This window comes from Pan troglodytes, chromosome 17 (assembly GCF_028858775.2).
Source record: "Pan troglodytes isolate AG18354 chromosome 17, NHGRI_mPanTro3-v2.0_pri, whole genome shotgun sequence".
NCBI lineage: Eukaryota > Metazoa > Chordata > Mammalia > Primates > Hominidae > Pan > Pan troglodytes.
Window position 1 is genome coordinate 17,325,684 of NC_072415.2, and position 27,264 is coordinate 17,352,947.

The following is a 27,264-nucleotide window of genomic DNA, read 5'->3' on the forward strand; positions in this document are numbered from 1 at the left end:
TCAGAAGGTAGGAGGAAGTCACTTCCTAGTAAAAAGGGACAGGCCCACTTACACATTTTTCATGTGTCACAGATGACTACATATAAAAATCAGAGACCGATAACTTGATCATTATTTGATAATAACTACATATAAACAAATGACTGTAATTCAATAATCACTTCTTTTGTAGATATTTTTAGATATTTCCCACATTCATAAATCAGCACTATCATTTTAAACAAATAGCATTATATATTTTTTTATTTTTATTTTTTGAGATGGAGTCTTGCTCTGCCACCCAGGCTGGAGTACAGTGGTGCGATCTCGGCTCACTGCAAGCTCCGCCTCCCAGCTTCAAGCAATTCTCCTGCCTCAGCCTCCAGAGTAGCTGGGACTACAGGCACGTGCCATCACGTCTGACTAATTTTTTGTATTTTTAGTAGAGACGGGGTTTCACCGTGTTAGTCACGATGGTCTCGATCTCCTGACCTCGTGATCTGCCCACCTCAGCCTCCCAAAGTGCTGGGATTATAGGCGTGAGCCACTGCGCCCGGCCAAATAGCATTATATTATTAACTCAGCGATTTGTGGTCTACCATGATATCTGACAGAAAAAAAAAAAAAAAAAAAAAAAAGACCCGGACAACTTTTAAATGGGTCACTGTACTTTCATGGTTTTTATTTTGATCTCTTGTATGTATCCTGAGTTTCAGGTTGTTTTTCATCCTAGCAAAAAACAAAAGTTGCTCCAAGCTAAATATATTATGGTTCGCTAAGAAGCCAGCACCAGCATCTTATTCAGCTGTGTGCACGATCTGCAGGGCATGCCACAGGCTCTATAAGATCGCCACTGTCACTTCTCCCAGTTGGGCACGCCTTCTTCCGCTGAAGGTTAATACTTCTATGTGTTTCTTCTTTCCTGTCCTCTAGCTTATTCTCTGGCACCTAGCACCATGCTTGGCAAACACTGCTTGGAGGAGGACAGTTACAAAGAAGGTGGTTCCGATGACAATGATGATGTGCTGGCCAGGGAGGGCACAGGTGGAAGTGGGAGACCATCCCCATCTCCTGAGACAAGGAGGGACCCAGATTAGTCAATCTAGTTTTAGGGAAAATTTCAAGGTGTTCCAGGGGAATATAAATAACAGTTAAAATTAGAAAATAAAGTAGTAAGGTGGTAATTCATCAGACAGATGATGCCACCAATTATTTAATGGGGAAAAAGCACTTACTGAGTTTGTAGCAGGTGCTTTTAGCTGAGACCCACGGATGGGCTTCAGGGGTCTGCAAACCCCGTAAGTACACATGAGACTTGGTATATTTGCATTGCTTTGGGATGAAAGTCTTTGGCCTGCTTCAGATTCTCAAAGGTTAAGAACCACTGGTTTTTAGAGATGGATTCTCCCTCCCCTGCTTGCCCCACCAAAAAGAAGTAGGAGGCACTGACCTCCCTTCCTCACAGCCACTCTCAGCCTCATTTGGGTGTGGAAAGTAAGCACAGCCTCTTTTTAAAGATAATAATCAGAGCTGAGTTTTAGATATAGCAAGAGAAAAGCCCATTCATGATTCCAGAGTAAGGAAACATTACAGGACAAAGCTGTGTGGTGTTTCCAGTGCCTTTTTCACCTGGAAAGCAAGAGTCCATTTTCAGGCAACCTGATTTTGTTTTCTTAAGAGGTACGCCTCACATGGCCAAACTACATTAGAATTTGCCTACAGCAAATCAATTTGCAACCGATAATGTAGCCGGTACTTTTCCTTATTAAGGTTCCATTTATTCATTAAAGAGGACTGTGCAATGCTAGAGACGCCGCACACAGAGCTCCCCTCTCCCTTCGCTTTTGCGTTTCCCCTCACTATCACCAAGAATGACTTCCCGTTTTAGTTTTCTGAGAATAAGAACATCCCCATTTCTTAAGTTTTCTCTGAGGACTTTTCTCAGTGGTTGCTCTTTTTTCTAATTACAATAGACTGAGTCATAACTCACTCTGCCCACATTTCTAACATCACCACAGTAAAAAGCTGTCCTCGGCTGAGCAAAGGCATGTTCCCCAGCAGCCAGCAAACCCATCTCAACACAGCCGCGCTTGGAGACTCAGGACTGCCGCTGCAGGGTCCTCAATCCTCCATTCTCTCAGTTCTCAAAAGCTGCTGAACATGTCCTTTGTTGTCCATTACACAACCCCTGAAATATTAGCCTAATTTCCCAAAGTAATCAAATTTCTTTCCAGTCCATGTAGGCATGGAACAGCATGCCCAGGAGTTGACTTTCCCATTATGGACTCTGTTTGTGTGACTATGACATCTGCTTCAAATCACATGGACTGAAACTTGCAGAAATACAAAACTAGCCTCATGCAAATTCGGATACTTAAAAAAAAAATGCTAAACCGCAAATAAAAACAAAAATATCACCAGGAAATTAAACACTGTGGACTTCACTTTTTAAGTGTTGGGTCAAGACACCTGATCATATTTTCAAAAACTTATGCTAAGGATTCCTTTCCACAGACAACGACATGTTGTTTTGCTTAATGTTGTAACTTCTTTCAAAGCCAGGTCCTCCCGTCTGCTCAGCCGGCAGTTTCTCTGAGCGGAGCTCATGGGCACCCCAGGCCCTCCTGAGATGGCCACACTGTCGCCATCTCTATCCTAACACTCTACCTTCCACAGCCTCCGGACATCCCCCTGCTACAGCTGGGAAGGATGACTGCACTTACCATGACTATCTGTGGTCCCACCCAACAAATCTGAAGGTTCTGAGCTCAGAGAGCCCAGCAGAGCCCATGAACAGAGAGACAATCCACATTCTGTGAAGTGCAAAGAGAACCAGGGGTTGACTGAACTGACCCCGGACAGCACCCACCCTCCAGCTCCTAAGCTTATTTAATTAAATGGTAAATCCCAATCAAAGTGTTGAAAGCCAGAAAAATCACAATGTGAGCTGGCAAGAATTACATGGCTTTAAGCTAGGCAAGAAACTGGAAGAGGAATCTACTTTCTTTCTTTCTTTTTTTTTTTTTTGAGACAGAGTCTCGCTCTGTCCCCCAGGCTGGAGTGCAGTGGCGCAATCTCGGCTCACTGCAAGCTCTGCCTCCCGGGTTCACGCCATTCTCCTGCCTCAGCCTCCCAAGTAGCTGGGACTACAGGCACCCGCCACCACGCCCGGCTAATTTTTTGTATTTTTAGTAGAGACAGGTTTCACCGTGTTACCCAGGATGGTCTTGATCTCCTGACCTCGTGATCCATCCGTCTCGGCCTCCCAAAGTGCTGGGATTACAGGTGTGAGCCACTGCGCCCGGCTGGAATCCACTTTCTTGATGTTTGTAATAACTTTTATGAGACAAAATATCCTCCCCAAAGACTTGCTTCATAAAAACTTCTGCACAGCAAAAGAAACAGTCAGCAGAGTAAACAGACAACCCACAGAGTGGGAGAAAATCTTCACAATCTATACATCTGACAAAGGACTAATATCTATAATCTACAAGGAACTCAAACAAATTAGCAAGAAAAAATAACAAACAATCCCATCAAAAACTGGGCTGAGGACATGAGTAGACAATTCTCAGAAGAAGATATACAAATGGCCAACAAATATAGGAAAAAATGCTCAACATCACTAATGATCTGGGAAATGCAAATCAAAACTACAATGCGATACCACGTTACTCCGCAAGAATGGCCATAATCCAAAAATCAAAAAATAACAGATGTTGGCGTGGATGAGGTGAAAAAGGAACACGTTTACACAGCTGGTGGGAATGTAAACTAGTACAACCACTATGGAAAACAATGTGGAGATTCTTTAAAGAACTAAAAGTAGAAAGAACTACCATTTGATCCAGTAATCCCACTACTGGGTATCTACCCAGAGGAAAAGAAGTCATTATACGAAAAAGATACTTGCACACGCATGTTTATAGCAGCACAATTCACAGCTGCAAAGATATGGAACCAGCCCAAATGCCCATCAATCAATGAGTAGATAAAGAAATTGTGGTATATATACACCATGGAATACTACTCAGCCATAAAAAAGAACAAATTAATGGCATTTGCAGCAACCTGGATGGAGACTATTATTCTAAGTGAAGTAACTCAGGAATGGAAAACCAAACATCGTATGTTCTCACTCACAAGTGGGAGCTAAGCTATGAGGATGCAAAGGCATAAGAATAACACAATGGACTTTGGCGACTCAGGGGAAAGGGTGGGAGGTAAGTGAGGGATAAAAGACTACATATTGGGTACAGTGAAGGCTGCTCGGGTGATGGGTGCACCAGAATCTCACAAATCACCACTAAATAACTTTCTCATGTAACTAAATACCATCTGTTCCCCAAAAACCTACAGAAATAAAAATTAAAATAAAAAACAAACAAACCCTTTTCCTTTGTATTTCTGGAAGGTTTTTTAGGTTTTTGTTTGTTCATTTGTTTTTAATCAGTGACTCAGCTAGGGATGGAAAAAAAGTTAGATGACATATCCTGTCCTCCTTCCCAAACAGCCTGTGCTGTAAGGAGGAGACGTATGGGGGCAAGAGACAAAAAGGGAGGGGTGTCCCAGATAGATATTCCCATCAGAAAGGCTAGTTTCAAGCTCTGATTTATTTTCCTTTTGGCTACAGCTTGGAACATGGTAGAACCAGGTTGAAAAGAAGCAGGAAGCTCTTTGTTTCCAACACTTCACAATAATTTGTAAGATGGTCCTGAAAATACCCTCCACAGTGGGGCACCACTCCTAAATTGAGGCATTTCGGAGGGCCAACTGAGAGAGGTAGAGTGTGAAGTGCTCACACTCAATGCCAGGGCTCCATGAGCGTCAAAGCCGGAGGCTCTCAGGCAGCGAGGAAAGTTAACCCTGAGACAGAGGTGCCAGGGAGACACATCGGCCATGGTCCTGCCGCACATCGAGGTTTCTGGAGTCCTTCTTAAATAGCAGGTGCTAGGGGTACGAAGACGAACAGGACATAGTTCCTGCTCCCAAGGAGCTGCTGCCATGGTGAGGAAGATGTCCAGGTGGATGAACTACCACATGACAGGGATCTAAATAGGGGTCTGGACGGCACACTGTGGACAGAGAGCGGTTGCTCTCCTAGGCCCAGGGACAGCATGGGAAGAGTGCTGCCATGGCCGGCCTCCTCAGGAGCTGTAGCCCAGCCACATTCTGCTTTTTCCCTAAAAGGCTTTCTAATACCCACACACAAAAGCAAACCATGGGTAATAATAGCAGACGGCAGAACAGCCACTATTAAATTTGATAATAGTGAGATGGGCTTTTGCAAATCTGGCCATCCTACCACTTTCTCAACCATCAAAGAAGAGCAGTGAGCAAGTGGAACGACCAAGAGTTAGAGCCTTCCCCACAGTGGTCAATATATCCATACACCTCAGTGTCTTCACCAACAGCCAAGGCTTCTGTATCCATCGCTATGCATGAAGCCCACAAGCCTCACTCTGGTGAGAGATACCAGCCTGGAAAAAATGCAGCTGTCTTTCATGAGGTTCCTGACCAGGAAATGCGGAGATGGGAACAGGAGAAGGAGCGCGTCACCCATGGAATGTCTGGCTTCTAATCCCTCTCCAGGATCTGTGTCTGTGGTCTCGGCTTCACCACCTGAGAAGGGTCTACAGATCTGAACTTAACCTGATACCAGTCTCTTTACCCAGATTGTTCTCTGAGTTTGTTCCTTTGATTACAATTCTACCAAAAGACTGTCACTGCCCCCAAATCTGACAGCAAATGAATTCTAGTCCAATGCTTGTTGGCTTATGCAAGGTGTGTGTTTTGTCAGCCTATTCCTGTCACCTGTAATGTGAGCCCAGCATGCTCCTAGATTTCTAAACAAATTTTAAGAAAAAACTGTACAGGAGAATCAAGGAGAACAAGCCTTCTCTTTAAAGGAGAGCAGCCAGTGGCTCACACCTGTAATCCCAGCACTTTGGGAGGCCGAGGTGGGCAGATCACCTGAGGCCAGGAGTTCGAGACCAGCCTGGCCTACAAGGCAAAACTTCATCTCTACTAAAAATACAAAAATTAGTGGGGCGTGGTGATGGGTACCTGTAATCCCAGCACTTTGGGAGGCCAAGGTGGGCAGAACACCTGAGGCCAGGAGTTCGAGACCACCCTGGCCTACAAGGCAAAACTTCATCTCTACTAAAAATACAAAAATTAGTGGGGCGTGGTGGTGGGTACCTGTAATCCCAGCTACTTAAGAGGCTGAGGCAAGAGAATCGCTTGAACCCGGGAGGCGGAGGCTGCAGTGAGCCAAGATCATGCCACTGCACTTCAGCCTGGGCAACAGAGCGAGACTCCGTCTCAAAAAAATAAAATAAAATAAAAATAAAAATAAAACAAAATAAAGGAGAACAAACCTTTCAGAGCAGTAACTCCTTCCCAAATGAACACTGCAGCTTTCCAACATCTAATAACATCCACAAGGCACAGGAGGGCACACCTCCAGCCCCACAGAGCAGGCATGCAGAGCCATCAAGCACATCCTGGCCTCACTGGCGTCTGTGGCAGTCTCGCCTGCGCCACTCTGTGCCCTCTGCGCTGCTGCTATCGGGAAGGGACAGGGCATGTGCTTTAGCCACAGCTCTTGCCACGGGTACGCACTGCTAACAAATTCCTACTCTGTGAGGAACCCCCGTAAAAATGATCACTTTTGGATGAAAGAGGGGTCAACAAGCTACCTCCAAAACACCTGCTGGTTGCTAGAATTCGGAAGCCCCAATTTAACTAAAAAATGGTGATCTCTGGGAATTGAGAATGTTACTCAGAAGCATGATGGGAATTGTAAGACAACTAGAAGCAAATCTCCTCTCCTCCCGCTGACTCTTCCCTTCCCTGCTTTCCTTCTGCGGTTTCTTACTCAATGTGCATTGAAGCCAAATAAAAGATTCAGGAACCCTCTTGACAAGGACTGAAGGATCCCTAAATCTTCTAAGGCAAACACAAAAATCAGTAAAAAGGCCAAGGGATTCTCTTTATCTGCTAAACCAGAGCCTCCTTCCACTCCCAGCCCAGGCTGTAAGCACATCACAGGCACTCCGATCACTGACCCTGGAGCAGGGAAGCTGAGGACATTCACATTCACAGTGATCACAGAAGGACAGCCGGCTGCAAAGGGGGCCAGGGGTGGCTCAGCAGCAGGCCTGTTTCTTTTGTTACTTGAAAACCATCAACGAAAGCACTATAAACTTAAACCCATTTCACTACCCCCAATGTAGTACATGCTCACTTAAGGCTGCCGATAGGTTCATGTAAACTGCAACTGTAAACGAAATGACATACAGCAAGTCCTCGGGTAACGCTGTTTCCTTCAACTTTGTTTTTGTGATTGATTTTGTCACATGTCATTTCATTTAAAATTACAGTTTCTAATCATATATTGACAATGTTAAGGGGGGACTTACTGTACAGTTAAAATGCTGGCTGGTCCAAAGAATGAATCCTGAACACTCTTCACTTAGGTTAACAATGATTAATTAATAATAGTTTATAGGCCCGGTGCGGTAGCTCACGCCTGTAATCCCAGCACTTTGGGAGGCTGAGGCGGGTGGATCATGAGGTCAGGAGATCCAGACCATCCTGGTTAACACGGTGAAACCTCGTCTCTACTAAAAACACAAAAAATTAGCCGGGTGTAGTGGCGGGCGCCTGTAGTCCCGGCTACTTGGGAGGCTGAGGCGGGAGAATGACGTGAACCCGGGAGGCAGAGCTTGCAGTGAGCTGAGATCGCGCCACTGCACTCCAGCCTGGGCAACAGAGCGAGAATCCATCTCAAAATAAATAAATAAATAAAAAGTTTATGAATAATTGCTCTATATCATTTTTCAGAATCCAAAGCAACACTGGCCTATGCATTGTATCAGGCAAACTACCCAACGCCATCATGCATGAGCTTAGAGAACATGTTTTCTCTGACCCTGCTGGGGATGAGCCCAGGTCTTCCTCTTATGGGGTTACCAGAGGCAGTAGTGTGGCATGGAAGAGTGCTTGCTTCTTAGTAATATCCAGGGGCTGTGGACGGAGATGGCAGAAACAGGGTGACGGGCTGTGACCAACTTCACATGCTTTATATAAGGTTCTTGGAGGCACTGGGAGCTACAGGGGATTGGCAGCTGTGCTGAACTTAGTGGCTCCCAGCTTCTGACCACAGTGGCTGAGTCAGAGCTTCAGTGATCATAGACAGCGTACTTACACATTTGCAAATGGAAATATCTGCTTTTCTAATTTTTGATGAGAATCTGCCTGGCCAGGCATATGGGAGTGTGAGGAAAGTGGACACATTCACAAACTCCACACTTAGAAAGGGCATGCCAGGCGTGGTGGCTCATGCCTGTAATCCCAGCACTTCAGGAGGCTGAGGCGGGAGGATCGCTTGAGGCCAGGAGTTTGAGGCCAGCCTGGGCAACATAGCAAGACCCCATCTCCACAAAAACACTTAAAAATTAGCCAGGTATGGTGGTATGCGCCTGTAGTCCCAGCTACTCAAGAAGCTGAGGCAAGAAGATTATTTGAGCCTAGGAGTTTGAGGCTGCAGTGATCTGTGATCATGCCACTGCACTCCAGGCTGGGTGACAGAGTGAGACCTTGACTCTACAAAAAGAAAAGAAAATGAAATAAATGAAAGAGAAGGAAGGAAGGAAGGAAAAGAAAAAGACGAAAAAGAGAAAAGAAAAGAAATGAAAAGGGCAGCCAGAGGGCTGAGCCTTCTGTCACCAAGGTGGAGCTCGCCCTGGCACAGGAGACTATGAGGCTCCAGAGTGAGGCTCTTGCTGGATCTCCCAATTAACTGGGACTCCTCATTTCCCTCTCCAGGTACAAAATCAAGAGCATGCCCTTTCCATGCAGCGGGAGCCGTGACTATCAGCGGCATCTCCCCATTGATTAGGTACCTCATTAAGGAGGTCCCTGGCTGAGACCATGCTGCTTCCAGCTGCCAGATTTCTGCTTTGTGTGGAATGGGCAGGAGGCGCCTGGAAGCCTTGGGTGCCATGGATGCCCCAGTGCTCGCTGGAGTCTCTGCCACTCCTCTGGCCCTGATAACTGCCTATGTGGACCGGCGTCTGGGCTCCCGCCTGCTGGTTGTCTAGGCAACAAGCTGCAGGACAAGGTCACGGAGACCCGAGCCAGGTAGTGGCATCTTGAGAAAACCACTATCCACAGAAGGGCTGACCTGCGCACAGATGAGGCCCCCCACATGCTCCGGTGCAGACCGTCCCAGACGAGTCACGTCTGTCATTCTTCCTTGCCTGACTCACAAGTGTTAGGGAGCAAGTGAAAACGTCACCTTCTATCACTACCTTTTATCTTTGCTTTGCTTAGATCAAAAATGTCCTTCAAAGGCCTAATGATTTTGTCAAAAAGAAGAAAAACCACCTGCAAAATAAAATACAACCCCTTCCCCCAAAACACTTTCTAAGCCCAGCAGCTTAATTTTGATGGGGATCAGCTGTCTTGCTTCCCCATGCATACTTTTAAAACAAAAAACCAAATATAAATAGCTTCTTATTCTTCCAAGGGCAATTTATTTTTTATTTTTCATGTATTTATTTTTTGAGACCGAGTCTCACTTTGTCACCCAGGCTGCAGTGCGGTGGCACGATATTGGCTCACTGCAACCTCTGCCTTCCGGGTTCAAGCGATTCTCCTGCCTCAGCCTCCCAAGTAGCTGGGATTACCGGCACCTGCCACCACACCTGGCTAAATTTTGTGTTTTTAGTAGAGACAGGGGTTTCACCATGTTGGTCAGTCTGGTCTCGAACTCCTGACCTCAAGTGATCTGCCCACCTTGGCCTCCCAAAGTGCTGGGATTACAGGTTTGAGCCACTGTGTCCAGCCCCAAGGGAAATTTAAGTTGTTGGTACAATCATTCGTTTCTATCAAAAGGGAAATTAACCCAAAGTAAGGCTAATCATTAGTGCTACAGATTTTTTGGGAATATTTTTTTCTTTGAAAGACACATAAAAGCAATTCATTTTAAAGTAAAGTGAAGATAAGCAACATCCGACTTATGAATCAGTTTGGTGCCCAAAATTCATTTCTAATTGGCTTATCCTGCAACTGAAAAAAAGTTTTTCTATAGAGACAAGAGTACAGAGAGTGTTTTATTCCCCAGATAGCGCAGGGCTAGTATGGAGCTAATAGTTCAGTTCTGAGTCTGAGCCCCTGAGCCTGCAGGATGGGGTGGCCCTGGGAGGCCCAAGCGTGGGAAAGAAGTTTCTGAGGCCACGTGTGGGGAAGGCCCCAGCAGTGGGGAGGAGGGCAAAGGGCGCTTCTCTAGTGTCTGCTATGAAAGTATGACATCATCTAAAACAAGCATCTCAGTATTGGATTAGTGTCACAACTTCTCTTAGCTTCTTACAATCATTTTTTTTTTCAAATGATATAGTTGCTCGTGTAATCCACTAATATCAACTCATTCATAAAATGTTTATTCATGGGGTGCCTACAAACATCACATTGGGTAGAGGGTGCAGGTGAGAGGAGCCAACATCCTTCATGACCAAGGGATTGGTGAAGGTGGGGTATGAGGGTCTTTCCCTGAGCCCTTCAAGATGACCATGCTGACTAGATGTGAACACACTTCCTGGATAGACGCACGCTTGGCTATGTTATAAATTTAAATAACTTGATAAGGTAGAGACAGGAAGACCTGAAACCTACACTCAGCAGGCCTCTAACCACGGGGTGTGTCTACTGTGATACAGAGACCCTAAATTATAACGAAGGCCACAGGTCCTGATGTGGGGTGTGAAGTGCACTCGTTTTTATTCTGCCTTCCCTTTCTTCCTTAGCAAGACTGGAACCTTGTCCAGTTCCTCTTTCAGCTGGTGTGGCCTTACGGTGAGGTTCTGGCCAGGAGACAGTGGCAGAAGCGGTGTGTGGGACTTCTGGGAAGGGTCTTTAAAGGAAGGAGGCATGTATCATTTTGGACTTCAGTTCTTCTTCCATGGTCCAGACTGCAGTGTGAGTGTCCTGGCTGGAGTTCCAGCAGCCATTCTAGACCATGAAACAACCTCAGAGCTGGACACTAAGTGCTGGGAGAGTGGGGCCGAAAGAGATAACCTGGATCCTCGAGGACTTAGTGGGGCCCCTATACCAGCCCCATGCTGCCTTCTGCAAACTTGTTTCTTTTTTTTTTTTTTTTGTAAACGGAGTCTCACTCTGTCACCCAGGCTGGAGCGCAGTGGCATGATCTTCGCTCACTGCAACCTCCACCTCCCAGGTTCAAGCGATTCTCCTGCCTCAGCCTCCTGAGTAGCTGGGACTGCAGGCACACATCACCACACCTGTCTAATATTTGTGTTTTTAGTAGAGACAGGTTTCACCATGTTGGCTAGGCTGGTCTCGAACTCCTGACCTCAGGTGATCCCCCCACCCCCCACCTCCTCGGCCTCCCAAAGTGCTGGGATTACAGGTGTGAGCCACAGTGCCCGGCCAAACTTGTTTCTAATGTGAGGCAATAACTGCTTGTGGGTTGAAGGCACGATGACCAGATGTCTGTGACTCACAATTCCTAACAGTGACACCCACTATAACAAAAAATCCACAGCGTTAGTACTTTCATTATTTCCAATAAGCCAAGACATGTCCAAACTAGAGTTTACAGGGTAGAGTTTAAATGATGACACCATTATCACTGTGTCACTCTATTTTTAAAATAAGCAAATATTCTATTTTTTTTTTAACAAAAAAAGTTCTCATAGCTCAATTTTCAAAAGGGAACTTTCTCTATTTTACCAACGTCACAATTATGACCTGTCAGATGAATGGAGACCAGCAGGGGAAGTTCATTTGCATTCAGGGGAAAGAGAAAAGCAGTTTAGAGAGAACTCTTGGTTTTGTGCTAATAGTCTCAGATCTTCAGAGAAGTTCAGTGCTGAGAAAATGTTTTTAAGAGCCTCAAACAGCTTGAGGGTGTTTAATTTTACTTAGGCAGCTGGGTCTTCTGCAAAAGCGTAACTCCTGGGGGGCTGCAGCGGCGGGGGGTGATGACAGTGCGTTTGCAGGCAGGCCCTACGGCGGCAGGCCTCAGGAACTGAAGCCGAGCAGCATTAGCTATAAAGAGCTCCCAGGTCAACAAGCCCCTCATCTCTGCCTTCAGTCCAGCTACTCCAGGAATCTTAAGCAATCCAGACACTGTTAGATTAGGAAGACGCAAGGTACTTGTGTTTCTTCCCTATGTGTGTGTATTTGTCTTTCTTAGCAGCGTCCCTGGACACTTAGGGTACCCACAAAAGCACATGCACGTCATAGTTAAACTAGTGAAGCTGGGAGGCAGGGGGAAATGATTAATATTGACCAAGGCAAACCAGAGCAACCCACGATGAGGATGAGGTCAGTGACACGGGAACAAGTCTGCGTGCACTGGCAGGGCCGCTTCCCCCTTGGGCCAGGCGCGGCTTGGTTCTAGGCTCTTTCACACACGCTGTGTGACTCCAGGCCAGGCTGCACCCGGCTGGGCTTCGCTTCCCCATCAGCTCAGCAGGACCCTCTCCTCACAGGGACACTGAGTCCATTGAATTTCTAGCACAGTATTCAGCACAAAGCAGAAGTTCAACGAGTCTAAATGATTTTCCACTTTCCATGCAACTCTAATACCCTTTGGGCAGATGTTTGTAAGTAAACCTATATATATTTAAGTCCTCTCTTTTTGGGGGACTGGGGGGAGAACCCATGTGTCAAGGATAAAGACATAAAGCCATAGTATAGCACCACATCAATTATTTCCACTGGGCCAAGAGACACCTGCTGTCATTTAATATAAGGCATACTCTTGGCTGGGCGTGGCGGCTCGTGCCCGTAATCCCACCGCTTTGGGAAGCCGAGGCGGGTGGATCATGAGGTCAAGAGATCAAGACCATCCTGGCCAACATGGTGAAACCCCGTCTCTACTAAAAATACAAAGATCAGCCGGGCGTGGTGGCGGGCGCCTGTAGTCCCAGCTACTCGAGAGGCTGAGGCAGAAGAATCACTTGAACCCAGGAGGCGGAGGTTGCAATGAGCTAAGATTGCGCCACTGCACTCCAGCCTGGCAACAGAGCGAGACTCTGTCTCAAAAAAAAAAAAAGTCTAAGGCATACTCTTTATTGAAAATATAAGAAAACTCATGCCTGTTGTGCTGAGCAGAGACGGGTGTTGGCTTCCCCTCCAGGACAGACTGACCTTCCAGAGACAGGAACAGGAGCCAAGGGACACTTTACTGTCCTGGCTCAGTGCCCTTTCCCCTACTATCTCCCCAGCACTGACGGGGGTCTCGCTGGATGCCCGTTAGTCTTGTCATCAAGTCCCACCAAGCGGATGTAACTGTAACCATGTTAGACACCTGCCCTCTCTACCAGACACCACAGCCCCAGGAGCAGGGGCTGGGAGGGAGCATTTCTGTGTCCCCACAATGAGATGATGCGGGTCCCAGAGAAAATTCATGGCCCAGGCTTGTTGGACTGAACGAATGAACGAATGGCGTGCCTCGGAGCAGCAGCTCGGCTTGTGTTTAATGCCACATGGGACGTCATCATCACAGTCTTCAGAGCCACATTTGATCAACGCTGATGGAATTCTTCCTTCGAATATCAACACAAACTCATTAAGGCCCCGTCCAAAATGTGCGACCCCGCAAGCATGGAGGAGCTCTGTCCTAGAGGCTACAAAACACAAATCCCAATTCCCCTCCGCACACAAAGTGAGGTGCAGGTACAGAGCTCTGCCACCATTGAGCACACCCATCTCCTTCCCGTGGCAGAGAAAGGTTATGCTCACGGCATGAGCCACAATAGAACCCTTTTGTCTGTCTGCTTGTTGACAGGGGCACAAGAAAGGAGAAAAGAATGGGCATTTCAGTACAGCTGGGCTGGCTCGTTCCACAGCCCAAGACAAGCGCCAGGACGGTCCAGCTGTGAGGGCGGCTCATGCCAATGTCACAACCCTGCGATGACAAGGGGCTGTTATCCCCGCCACCCTGGCTGTGTGGCTGAGGACCGCAGCGCCCCTTTGTCCTGCTGCCTGGAGGTCTGCCCGGGCTGCTCGCAGGCCAGCACGGCCGGGCCCTGGCCCAGCTTGGCGCTGGCAACGGCTGTTCGCTTCTGTGGTTCAGGCCCTCACAGCACAAAGGCCCGTCAGAGGGGCTGTCTGGGATCAGGGAAGATGGTCTCTTCAGCTGTGGCCTTCATCCCACTCCTGGACACCCCTGGCCAACCCTCTACTGTGGACAACTGGTCGACCTAAAAGCCAATGTATTATGATTTTACAAAACCCCTCTGAGGATACTTGATGTTTTATGGGGAGATATAATCCTAGAAAACCTAGTTGTTTGGTGTATGGCTTTGTTTTACATTGCTGCTTTGGGTTCAAATCATGATGGCATGAGATTTAATTACCTTTATTTTCCAGACAAGGGCATACAGGGTGAAATACATACTCCGTGTTCTAAAATCGTAAGGTAAGCATAATTGACATGCATGGGGCAACTCTGACTATAAATCCCTGCTGGCTGAGCCTCACTTTTAATGTCTGTTTTTTTCTTTTCTTTGGGGAGGCAGGAGGTATGGACAGAAAGCAATCGTTCTTCAGAGAAGGCAGGAGATTCCAATCTAAATCATGCCTAAAGAGCAAGGCACACCTGGACTTGAATGACCCCGACCAGCCACAGGGAAATCATCACGGGAGGGCTGGAGCACTGCCAAGGCAATGAAGGAAAACGGTTTCCAGACTCACGGCCCCGCCAGGAGGAAGGGGGGCGGCAGCGCAGAGGCGGGGTCATGGGTCTGCGCACCCTCACCTGCCGCACTCGCCACGACTCAGACCCCACAAAGGCTTGGGCTTTTTTGTGAGTTGTTTTTTTTTTTTTTTTTAGAAAATGGGAACACAAAAATGAACTTTTTCCATTCTCAAAAACAGAAAAACCAAGGAGAGCAGGTGAGGCGAGGAAAGGTTCTCAGAGCACTAAGTATGCAGGTCTTAGCAGAGGTGAAAGACAAGCAAGCCCCACCCTGAGGCCTGGCCACCTGGCAAAGGCGAGCGCTGGAGGTGGCTTCAGTGTACGCGCTGGCAAGGAAAATTGCCAGAGATGTGCAATTTACCTTTAGATACAACAACATAGGCTTGCTTCTGACAAGGACTACTTGAATAGCAGCCATCCTCCAAACCAGAATACTGCTCCATTTAGGAGGGAAAAAGGAAAGTAAAATTTCTATAATTATCAGCAAAAAGCATCAAAAGGGAGAGAATCTGGGAGTTTGAAAATGGCCTATGCCGGAGTCTGTCGACTCACGCCTATAATACCAACAATTTAGGAGGCCAGGAGTTCAAGACTAGCCTGGGCAACAAAGTGAGACCCCCATCTTTACAAAAAAACCACAATTATCCCGGCGTGGTGGTGCATACCTGTGGTCCCAGCTCTTTGGGAGGCTGGGTTGGGAGGACCACTTGAGCTCAGGAGGTTGAGGCTGCAGTGAGCTATAATTATACCATCACACTCCAGTTTAGGTGAGAGAGAGAGAGACTCTCTTAAAAAATGTAAATAATAGCAAAATAAAAATAATTTTTTAAAAAGAAAATGGCCCAGCTCTAACCTAGCTGTGGGGGTTTAAACCATAGCTCAAGAATCACTGAGGGGCCTTTAGAGGCCATCTGTTTAAAGATCCTTGAGAACAGGGGTCGATCTTGTGGCTTCTGCATCTCCCGTGGGGCCAGGCATTTGCCAGGCACTTAAGTGTTTATTGATGTATGAGAAGGACGGAGCCTCCCGTTTATCAGCACTCCTAGCTGCCATCCTCCAGTCCTGCTGACGCACCAATGTCGTGACCATTGAGGCATTCAGTAAGGAAGCTCTGTGCCCTGTATGTTTTCTGTTGTGCTGAAAGGAGTCACATGGCAAAGCTGCAGAACATGTCCATTCTGCTCCCTAGACTCACCCTCCGCAAATGAAGACTATCCCCCTTTCACTTCCTTCCTTGTGCTACTCTATCCGGAAAATCGCTGTTGTGTAAACAGATCTGGGGAGTCAGGACATGCAATATCCACCTTCTCAGTGGCCCAAGCTCCAACCTCCTTCCAAGGGGCATCCACAGGCATGGCTGGATGGATTTTCATCTGAAGTGTCTGGAATCCTACCATCCATCCACAATTAAACTGGGTCTAACTGTCAGCCTAAAAAACGCTCTATGGATTCTGGGTTAAAGATTAATTGGGGGTTGTGAACATGCTCATGTTCTCTACAGGCATCATTAGTTATCCCTAAAACAAAGATGCCTGTCATCTCCGAAGATAAAAATAAGTTTTACTAAAAAATATAGAGTGACAAGAAATAGTAAAGCTTCAGGTGTATCTTTGGTAAACCATCAGGTCTGTCCCTAAATCATCAGAAATGGGAAATGAGGGGTTAAGTTTCTTTCCTCTTCTAACAAAGAACTCTATTTGTTACACTAGACCAGGCGACAACCGTCTCTATATAGAGGGTGGCAGTTGGTTCAAGCTCTACCTTCCTTTCTCAGTTGGATCTATTTAAAGCCTGCAGCAGAGGAAACTTGGCAGCTGAATGTTTCCAAAAGTTAGTATACCACTTCCCTACTTCAGATCACACAGGAGGGCACAGCCCGGGAAGCAGAGATTCCTTGGGTGGGAGGGGTAGGCGCCAGCCCAGAGCTCACATAGCCCCCAGGTTCATCAATGTCCCATCGACAGCCTTCACTGGATATTTTTTTAAATCTCACATGTTGCATCTAAAAAAGTGGAACTCACGGAAGCAGAGGGTAGAATGGGGGTTTCCAGGGGCTGGGCCATTGGGGACGATGGGGAGATGTTAGTCAAAGGGTACGAACTTTCAGTTATAAGATGAACAAGTTCTGAGGCTCTGACGGACCGCGTGGGTGGTGAACATGTGAGCCTGACTGTCATCATCAGTCCACGATGTATATACATGTATCAAATAATCACATTGTATACCCAGGATAGAGACAATCTTTGTCAATTAAATATATTAAAATTTTAAAAATGTAAACAAATTCATTGATAACAAATTTCAAAGTAATGGACCTAGTTAAGGGAGTGGAGAAACGAGGCAGGCTGAGGTCTCACTGATGTAGGTTGGCAGAGCTGGCTGAGAGTTTCAAAGCCTCAAGGTGGCCAGTCTGGGTCACCGGGATCAAGGATGGTGATTCCATGACAGTCCCTCTACCAAACACAGCTGCACTGTCATTTACCCTCACAGCAAGCCACATCTATCTATAAAAGCAGGTGTGATGATCACCTTTCACAGATGAGGAAATGGAAACTCAGAGACATCAAGCAACTTGTCCAAGGACACATATCTTAAAAAGACTGAGCCAGGACCACGATTTGGGCCTGGATCTATAGGACCAGGAAGTCCTACCATGCCAGAGTGAGTCTCCTCTCACTCTACCATGCCAGAGAGGAGAGGGATGCCTCCAACACCAGGTGGTCGAGTAAAATTAATTAGCTAATAATTGTTATTGGATATTCTAGACTTTGTACTTTTTCTTTTGTACTGTTGCTCATTGTTGAACATGTTTGGTTTTTCTTTTAGGTTTTCTCTAATATAAAGAAAACAGTGGTTATTTATAATCATTACTGGAGGGTTTGACAATCAGGAAAACATTAGGTTCAGCTTCTCCGAAATCGATTTGAGATTCACAGCAAGTCCTCATTACACTGCATCACTAGCATAAATTATTGTATATTTTAATGCTCCATATCCCACAACATCCAAGAGATGTTGGTATCAATCCTACACTGAGTCAAGACACGCTTCGGCATACATGTCATCACGTCTGTCTTTGCACAGGTGTCATCACGTCCGTCTTTGCCTTCTCCCAACATGTTTCTTGAACGATAATCAGGACACCACTCCCGATGATGAAGTACACTTCCAACAAATGACTGCTCATCAAGGTCTCAGCTGCAGTGTTTAATCACGCAGCAGAAACCATTTATTTTCTCATATACTTCTCTTTCTTGAAATATCTCTTAATTATCTCATTTACTCCTATATAAAAATGGTGCTCAAAAATTTAATTACAAGGGCAAGATCTTAAGGAGTTGCAAGGTGTGTGTCTATTTCTCATAGAGACATTTTCAAAAGCCCCAAATTCTATGACTGAGGAAAAATAACTGGATGATGCCCCAGAAAAGAGTAAGGGGTGATAAGTTAACAGAAGCCCATTTCGAAAACTAATTACCTATATACTGTTTCCTAAAAATAAATTCACCCACTCATTTCATGTCACGCTCTTAACGCCTTTCAACCTTTCAAACGTGGAACCTGAAGAATAGCTCCAGTGTGGGGCCCTGAATATCTGCAGGATGTTCCCTGAGACAGTAAGATCTGGTAACTGGGGAGCTTTACATACCTGTAAGGCCAAGTGACACAATCATAAGCCAATTCACAGGGGAAGAAACAAACCCAAAACTCTTGGGAGACCTTCCTAAGGTCACACAGATGTGTCTGCATAAAAATCAGAACGAGGCTCCTGGTTTTCCTTTATTTCACACAGGCTTGAAGTTGTTTTGTGCCAAGAGAGCCACAGTGTTAGGCACCTGCTAGCTCCCAGGTCACCTGCAAGCCCTTCTAAGAGTCATTTCAACCGCAGGTCTGCACTCTGTTCTCTACTTTCTTCTCAGCCACAGCAACAACTACAGCTTCATGGACACTTGATGTTGGAATTGAGACTGGAGTTTTGTTTAATTATTATTCTCAACTTAAAAAGCTGAGGCTGAAAAGGGAAGCTCGAGCTCAGCAGATCCTTTCACAGAGAGGCTGAGAAGACAAACTCTCTGATTTCTGGTCTTCTCAGAAAAGATTAAAGTCAAAAATCATGGATGAGGAGACACAAATCTGTCTCCAAAATCTTGCCACTTTGGCGTTACGAAGGTCTTTAAGTCAGTCACTCAGAGCCCTACCAGGTCATCTGAAGGGCAAATCCATAGGAGCCCATGGGAAGAGACATCAGCCCCCATCATCCCCACTGGCACAGAGCCTCAGGTACGATGCAGGTCCCTTCAAGGACCAACCAAGGACAGCAGCACAGTCTGCAGGGGAAAGACCTGAATCCCCTTGGGCTCTGAGATTGGGCCATTACCTACAGCTTCCAAACACCTGCTCAGAAGTCAGAGAAAAGGTGAGCAGCCGGACAGACTCCTTGTGACATGGGCTGTGCACATTCGTCCTTCAGCAGTCTCACCTGGGGTGTTTTGAGGATGGGGTTGGCTCAGGCCAACAGACCCAAAAGCAGGGGGACACCCTCTAGGGCTTCAATTCCCTGAAAATAATTCCATAGTTTCTATATTTGCTCTGAACAATGTAAATCAAAAAAAGAAAAAAATAAAAGCATGACAGGAACTAGAGTTCCACTTTTTCTGCTACCAATTAATCCAAAAGCTAAAAAGTACCCATATAATACTCAAAAGCTATCAGAGCAAAGGCCCTGGATTAGGGACTCCTTGTTGCTAGGTAGTAACGCCCAACCCTGTTGATTATGCAACGGCAGACCAACATCTTGGTTTGAAGATAGGCACTTCTTGGTCAGGGGCAGCAAAGTGCTGTCTGGATACAAGCAGAGGCTGTACCAGCTGTGCTGTCTTTGAACTGGAAGAGGCATCAGAGATCTCCTGCCAACTCCTCCATGGGCAACTGAGTCCAGGAGAGGGGCAGTGATTTAGTGAACGTCCTGGAAAAGTCATTTGCAGAGCTGCTGTCTGAACCCAGTTTTCTGACTCTCAGGGAGTGTGATGTTGGTCTCTAGACAGAAGAAATAACAAATAGCTTACATGTATATATATACATATATAAAATGTACATATGTACATATGTACACAGATATACTTGCATTTCTATATGTATATATACATGTAAGCTATTTGTCATATATATGTGTACATGTGTATATGTACATACATACACATATATATGATACATACCCATATAAATTCACACACCTACTTAGAAATTTCAATTCTAGACAAATAGAGACTAATAATCCTGTTGCATTTTTTAGCATATTGGGCCTTATATGTAATTAACAAATTATACAAATAACTTGGCTGAAGTGTCCAGACCTTTTCCATGAATGCCATTTCAAGGCAGGTTCCCTCTTCCAGGTCTCTGGGATTTATCTCATTTGTTTGTTTGTTGGTGAGGGGCTGAGTCACAGAAGCAGCTGGTAACACTTCAGAAACCCCACAAGGAAGCAGCCATGCAGATGCTGTGCTGATCACCCCCTAAAGTGTCCCTTTGTCACTAATCAGTCAAAAATTATTTATTGAGGAAAAATGAAAGTAGGGACTCCCTCTTTCCTTAAAGAGACAGTGACACCTTTACAGATACCAAAGATCAGTGGTAATCCATCGAGACTCCCTGCTTACTTTTATCTAATGCTGGTCTTGCAGCCAGTGGGGTACTACATTCTGGGGTGCTGCCGGTGGCACGTCTAGTGACAGTAACAGTACTTCAGTGCCTGCGAGTCGCATTAGCTGGGGAGCTGGTGTGCTTCCCACTTCTGTGATTGCCCTAGTGCACAGGGTGGCCCCCTGATGACTCGCTCTTGTAGAGGGGCAGGGGGAGGGCTGGGTGGGAGAATTCAAGGTTATGTAATGCTTACTGTTGATCACCTATTAACAGAAAGCAATGATGGCAGAGGTTCTCTTTGGGTGTTCATATTTTATACTTTTCTTACTGTTTTATATTTTTCATACTTTTTAAAATTTTTCTTAGTTACATTGGCTAATAGCAAAATTATTTTGCATTTCTCAGTAAACAGTAACTCCTATGGAAGATTACCCAGAAACACATGAAGTCCTCGTGGGACTCGTTCAGCTAGCTGATAAACATTTACGACTGAGCCATATATGTGCCGATCCTACTAGGAATAAAAATTTGCTACCCATATCCCAGCAAGTGCTGCCAATTCTTCGGGTTACAGCTACATAGATATAGCTCTTCCTCTATTACTGCTTTAATGCTTTATGAGTAAGCTGGGATGTCTGTAGCCAGGGCTGGGTCTAGAACAATGTTTTCCAGGAATGCTCTTCACCACGTGGCCTGGGCAACCTGCCCCTGCTGGCCAGAGAAGTCGGGTACGAATAGGGGAACTGAGGCAGGCAAGTGGTGCTTCTGCATGCCCCTGTGGCCTGGGCGGATCCCCAGGGATGTGTCTTCAGAACCCATCATGTCTTGTTTTCTTCTGCCAGAGTGACACCTACTGGGAACTATGGAGGAATGCAGCCCACTCCTCCGATACAGTCCCACTCAATATTCACCCTGGTCTATTTTTGCACAAGGGTAAGAATTTCAACCAGCTTGGATAAACACACAAGTTGTGTGACATGAAGATAAATTTGGCAATGGTTGCTTAGAAACTGACAACAGTGCAATCAATAGGCAGTTTCCCAGAGCGCCCTACTCCAACACCTTTTAAAGTGCCAATCAAAGTTTGCAAAACCATTCATTATATTTCAATATGTGGAATTTTTTTGTACCTTGAAAAAATGATTAGATTTTGTTCCTGTTTAACAACTTACTTCTAATTCAAATTCAAAGTGAAAATAATGAGATTGGGCATCAAGAATTTGTACATACTGGTGTCTGGTATCGAGGTTCTTCAGCTACTCAATGCACGTGATGATGGTGATGGTCATGATGGTAACAACAGACAATAACACATATATTACAATGCCACATACTAAGTGTTTTACAATTCTTAGCTCACTTCTTAACAATTTCTCGTCTCCCTATAAAAAGCTTTGTCTAGGCCGGCTGTGGTGGCTCACGCCTGTAATCCCAGTACTTTGGGAGGCCAAGGTAGGCAGATCATGAGGTCAGGAGATCAAGACCATTCTGGCTAACACGGTGAAACCCCATCTCTACTAAAAATATAAAAAATTAGCCGGGTGTGGTAGCGCATGCCTGTAGTCCCAGCTACTTGGGAGGCTGAGGCAGGAGAATGGCGTGAACCTGGGAGGCGGAGCTTGCAGTGAGCCAAGACCGCATCACTGCGCCCCAGCTTGGGCGAAAGAGCGAGACTCAATCTCAAAAAAAAAAGGCTTTGTCTAAAGAAACCATCCTTAGGCACTAGTGTTTGAGAAGGTCAAGTTTAGGTTAGGATCATGTTCAAAGTGAAGACAAAGTCTAGTTTTTTGCTTATTATTTTCTTTTGAGACAGGATCTCACTCTGTCACCCAGGCTGGAGCACAGTGTTGTGATCATAGCTCACTGTAAGCTCGAACTCCTGGGCTCAAGTGATCCTCCTGGCTCAGCCTCCTGGGCAGCTAGGACTATGGGCATGTGCCATGATGCCTGACTAATTTTTTTTTTTTTATTTTGTAAAGATAGGGTCTGCTGTGTTGGCTAGGCTGGTCTCAAACTCCTGGGCTCAAGTGATCCTCCTGCCTTGGCATCCCAAAGTGTTGGGATTACAGGTGTGTGCCACTGAGCCTGGCCGTGCTTATTATCTTCTTAAGCCAGATGAAAGTGCTGTAATGTCCAAGCTTGGTTTTCATCACCATGCATTGCTAATATCTATTAATCGCCCTTTATAAAGCATTAATCACCCTTTAAAGGGTGGTTCTCTTTAGACGGGGGAAAAGAGCAACTTGACAGTGAGGAAACCTAATACACCTCAGTCAGGTGATCAAGGTCACCATCAGCAGTTATAAATCACGTTGAAACTACATACCCTTGATATGATGCACAAGGACAATCAGTGACAACCACCCCCCATCATGGCCTTTTCCAAACATATTCCCGTGTATCCCATTAGCAAGTCTTTGTTTACCCATGGACACTCCCTTTCCCTCAAATACATCATCCTCAAAAGACCAGGCTTAAGTACTCCCTGTTCCATGAAGCTTTCCTTGTTCTCTAAGGCAGAAGTTATTTCTCTCTCCTTGGTCTATGTGGTTATTTGATCTGGGCTCATGATTTTTCTTTATAAAAGCCTCTCTGGATTCGGGCATAGCCAAGCACCAAGCCTCACTCTCCCAATGCACCCACCTTAAACCTCACCCATGAATTTCACACAATTAAAGAGACTTAGATATACTGCAGGTAATCATGTGTCTTCACTGGATGGTAAGGCTCTTGAAAGCAGAGTTTATATCAATCCAATTTCTGTCAACTCAGAAGTACTTGTTCCAGCAAGGCCCTAGGGCCTCCTGATAACATGTAGAAATGACAATGACCAGTCACAAGAAGGTAAGCTCTGTTCACCAAAAAAAGTTCCCCACTCTCCTAGAAACAACAATGCAATAGACTCAGAAATTCCAAGTACTTAATACATAGCTTAACTGAAATCAAGTTTCCAGACACGATGAACTCTAGAAAATAACATACACTGAAGCTGTAGAAGATGAGTTTTATTTATCCAGTTTATGAGTTCACAAATCATAAATCTCAGTGATTCCGAGTAGTTTGGGCAGGAATGCATTCCAAAACTACCATCTGGGTCATGCTAGATGGAGAATAAATCTAATGCTTACCACAGATTCACATTCTCTCTATAATAAGCTGCAAGGAAGACACCAATGAAGCTATTAAAAATAAGGTAAGAATAATTCACACACAAAAACTGCTTTCCCACCTTCTTAGAAAATAATACAACTCCCAAACAAGCTCTAAGTAATAATCCAAGAAGTCCCAATTATTCCTCATCTACACCATAATTATTATATACTTTATAAACTTCTTTCCATCTGCAGTTCTGTGTCTTTGACTAATTACAGTGAGTTTCTCTGAGACACACCTGGCTTTACTTAATGAGATAGACCATGTAATTTTTCAACTCAAAAACCAACTGATCACATTGCTTTGCACCCTAGGGTAGCAACTGCTATATGCCTTATAGGGCTAAATAACAAATAGTAGACACTTACAGTTTGCATTTTCTAGCCCATTTTAAATGAAAACAGTGATCTGAAAATCAACAATTTATCTAATATTGAATTCCATAGGTAAGAGAACATAAGCTCTTTAATCAAAAGTAAACCAGCTGAATCATTTCTACAAAGAGAAAAAGAAGAGTAAGAGATGAGGGGAAGGAGGGAGAAGGTAGGCTGTGACTCATTTTACTTCTGTGTTATTTGCAATCAGACTTAAAATGTATCCCCAACTAATGCAGAAAGATAGTGTTGAGGTTAAATGGTTCCACTGAATGACATTCTTTCCTCTTGCTGATTATCTTTTTAAAAAGTTAACTAAAGTCTATAGTTTATTTCTATTTTCTGCGTTTTCACCTAATGTCCCTTTTCCGTCCCAGGATCCCACCCAGGATGTCTCATCACCTTTAGTCACTGTGTCTCCTTAGGCTCCTCTTGGCTGTGACAGTGTCTTTGACTCTGTTTTTGATGATCTTGACAAGTTTGAGGAATAACAATCAGGTATTTTGCAGAATTCTCCTTGACTGGGATTTGTCTGCTGTTTTCGCTCATGATTAGACTAACTTTAAGGGTTTGGGAGATGAGGGCCACAGGGTAGAGTGTCACTTCCGGCACATTATAGCACTGTAACGCCAACGTCAGTGTTGGCGTGATCACCTGGAGTGTTTGTCAGGTTTCTCTACCATACAGCTGCTCTTTCCTCCTTTCATGCTGTACATGTGGAAGGGCGTCACAATGCACAATCCGCATGTCAGGAGCCAGGGTTAGGCTCCCTCTTTGAGGGCAGAGTGTCTACATAAATTACAGATTACCATTTGAAAACGTGAGAGTGGAAATATCACTAAAATCTTATTTTTAATGGTCAAAGGTATCAAAATAATTTCTGCTATAATGTTCCTGAATATTAGTATTCCGTAAATAAAATATTATTAAAGGGCAATAGGTTATTGTAGCAAAAAATTGTGAAGATCTGTTTGAGAATGTCTTTGGACCCCGAGTCTTAGGTGTGTAGGTATTCATACGGAGAGCCAGGGGTAGATGCTGATGCCGTCTACACATGCAACACACAACGCTTACACATGAGACCTGACTACATAAAGGTGAAAAAAAAGATTAACAGAAAAGGCTCCATTTAAAGCTACATTTTAAGGTAAATGCTTAAAATAGCACTACCAAAATATACAACTAGTTTATTTCATTTGACTCCCTGGACCTAGAAAAACACGTAAAAACAACTAGTCAGTTACCTTCTGAGTTTTATACATTGCTATGGGCTAACTTTGGACTTTGGCCCTAACTTAAAATATTTTTATATTGAAAATTATATTTTTAGTTGAAACAACTGAACTTTAGCAAACAAGGTGAATATAAAAACATTTTTAATGCTTGTACTTCTTATGAAGTATTCCTTGATCTGTTGGCTCAATAACTATTTGCAGAGTGCCTACTGTGTATCAGGAACCAGGGAAGCAGAGAAAGTACGATCATTCCATTATCTATTCAAACACAAAGCAGACAAAAGTGGGATCATGTGATTAAATGCTATGTGACTAGAATAATTAGAAGAAATAAAACATACTGAGAGTTAAAAATGGGCTACACAGAGACACTCAGAGAGCCTTGGATGGGGAGGTCACTCACTAATTAACTGCACAGATGAGAATTTCAGGGAAATCGGTTCCACCTGACAAAAGGGGCAGTTGGTTGACATTACTCTCCTAGGTCACAGACACGCTCGCAAGGCCAATCCAGATTGCTTCATGTATGAACAGTAAAGGGGGGATCATGTAGAAAACACACAGCACAACATAGGGTGCCGGGGCAAGGAGAATGTTTCCATGCGAAGGACAGACGCGGTCATCAGCAGTAGAAATGGAGGTTAGCCAGGAAGCCCGCATCAGGAAAGAACTAGAAAATAAAGGTGTCAGAAAACTAAAGATTAATTAAGTTCCACAGCTATTAATGGGAATCACTCCCTGTTCTCGGCACAGCTCAGGGAACATCATGTTTCAGCTCCTGATAAGGAAAAAGTGATTTCAAATCACGCAAATAATTATCTTAGAAGAAACACATCCTTTTAATTTAGGATTTTTCTAACTCTGTAATTTAATTTATTTCTGTGTTAAGAGGCGGTTTACAGACATATTTTAAGAACACCATTCTTCAAAATCTCGTCTCACATCTTCAGACGTTTTTCTGTCACTATAACCAGTGTCTAGACACCCAAATTAAGTACTGTAAACCCAGCCACAACCAAAATGATCCTTCTGCTGGAGATGATGTGTACACAAGGTCACAAACACGCAAGCGTACAAATATTTTCAACATGTACCAAACAGGAGACCTTTATTTGTAGACAAAAATATTGATGTTGCTAAGTGATACTGAACAAATCACAAGCTATAAGTCTTTATTATTTATTTCCATCTATTTCCCACTCATAAACACTTTTAACTCTGTTCCACGTCTGTACATATTTAGTCTCAACTAGAATGTCACATTTACTAAAAATATAAAATAACAAAATACTAACCTCTTATCATTTTTCAGATCCTTCCTTAAAAATACGCAGAGGATGAGTAAAGTCTTAAATGAGCAACATCATAAAGGAAGTAAATGAACCAGATACAATGATTATTGGTTAATTTCAACCTAACCAATAATAACTCTAGGAACTTTTTTGGGCAGCAAACTCTGACTTTTTCTTAACAAGAGAGAAATAAAGCCAGGCAAAGGAGATCCCTAGGCAATCCCAAACTGAAGCTCGGTAAAGAACCGTGCACGCGCACTCACTCGGGTGGCCCATGAAGAGGGAGATGGACAGATTCTAGGTTCTATCACTTTCCCTGTACTGTCTAGAACAGCATCATCTAAAGTCGGGATACAACACGGAAGAAAGAGTGAAGAGTCACAGTCCTCTAGGAACTACCTCAGCCGTCAGCCTCTCCCCGTCGTTAGGAAGTGGAGAGAGGAGGGTGTGCCCTGGCCATCTATCAAAGGCACAATCAAACTGCACCAGCAACCAGAGAGGAGGCCAGGGGGAAGGATCGTGACTGGCTGGGCAGAAGCTGAACCCTCAGGAGCTAAGGGAACCTTAAAGGCATTCAAAGATGCATAAGCCCAGGTCTAGAGATAGTGCACTGTCCTTCCAGGTCCAGCTAAGGCAGAGGAGATCGGGAGGCATAAAATGTAAGTGCCTTTAAAGAAGTGAAATGCAGGCATGCCTTCCAGCAGCCCTGGGATTCGATGACATCAGTAGCAATCTGTCTGCACTGCCCCAGCAAGTAGGAAGCACGGTGTCGTGGAAAGGGCTGGTGGACAGTTTAAAGGATGCAGATGCTCACCCTGGCTGGCCGCTGGGAGCTGCAGGCCTAGGTGGTCACT

The 27,264-nt window shown here is 44.9% G+C and overlaps 1 protein-coding gene across 14 annotated transcripts in view; it reads right to left on the bottom strand.

Moving 5' to 3' along the window:
• The window catches only part of LDLRAD4 (low density lipoprotein receptor class A domain containing 4), a 436,354-nt gene that overhangs the window by 73,483 nt on the left and 335,607 nt on the right, over positions 1 to 27,264 (bottom strand). For 2 of the 14 annotated variants that reach the window (XM_054672295.2, XM_054672294.2), the window contains exon 2: positions 1 to 27,264. This exon is cut by the window's left edge and continues 19,590 nt beyond it; it is cut by the window's right edge and continues 79,966 nt beyond it. The exons of the other annotated variants lie outside the window; for them this stretch is intronic. The gene's annotated coding sequence lies outside the window, so the exon portion shown is untranslated. 14 annotated transcript variants of the gene reach the window in all.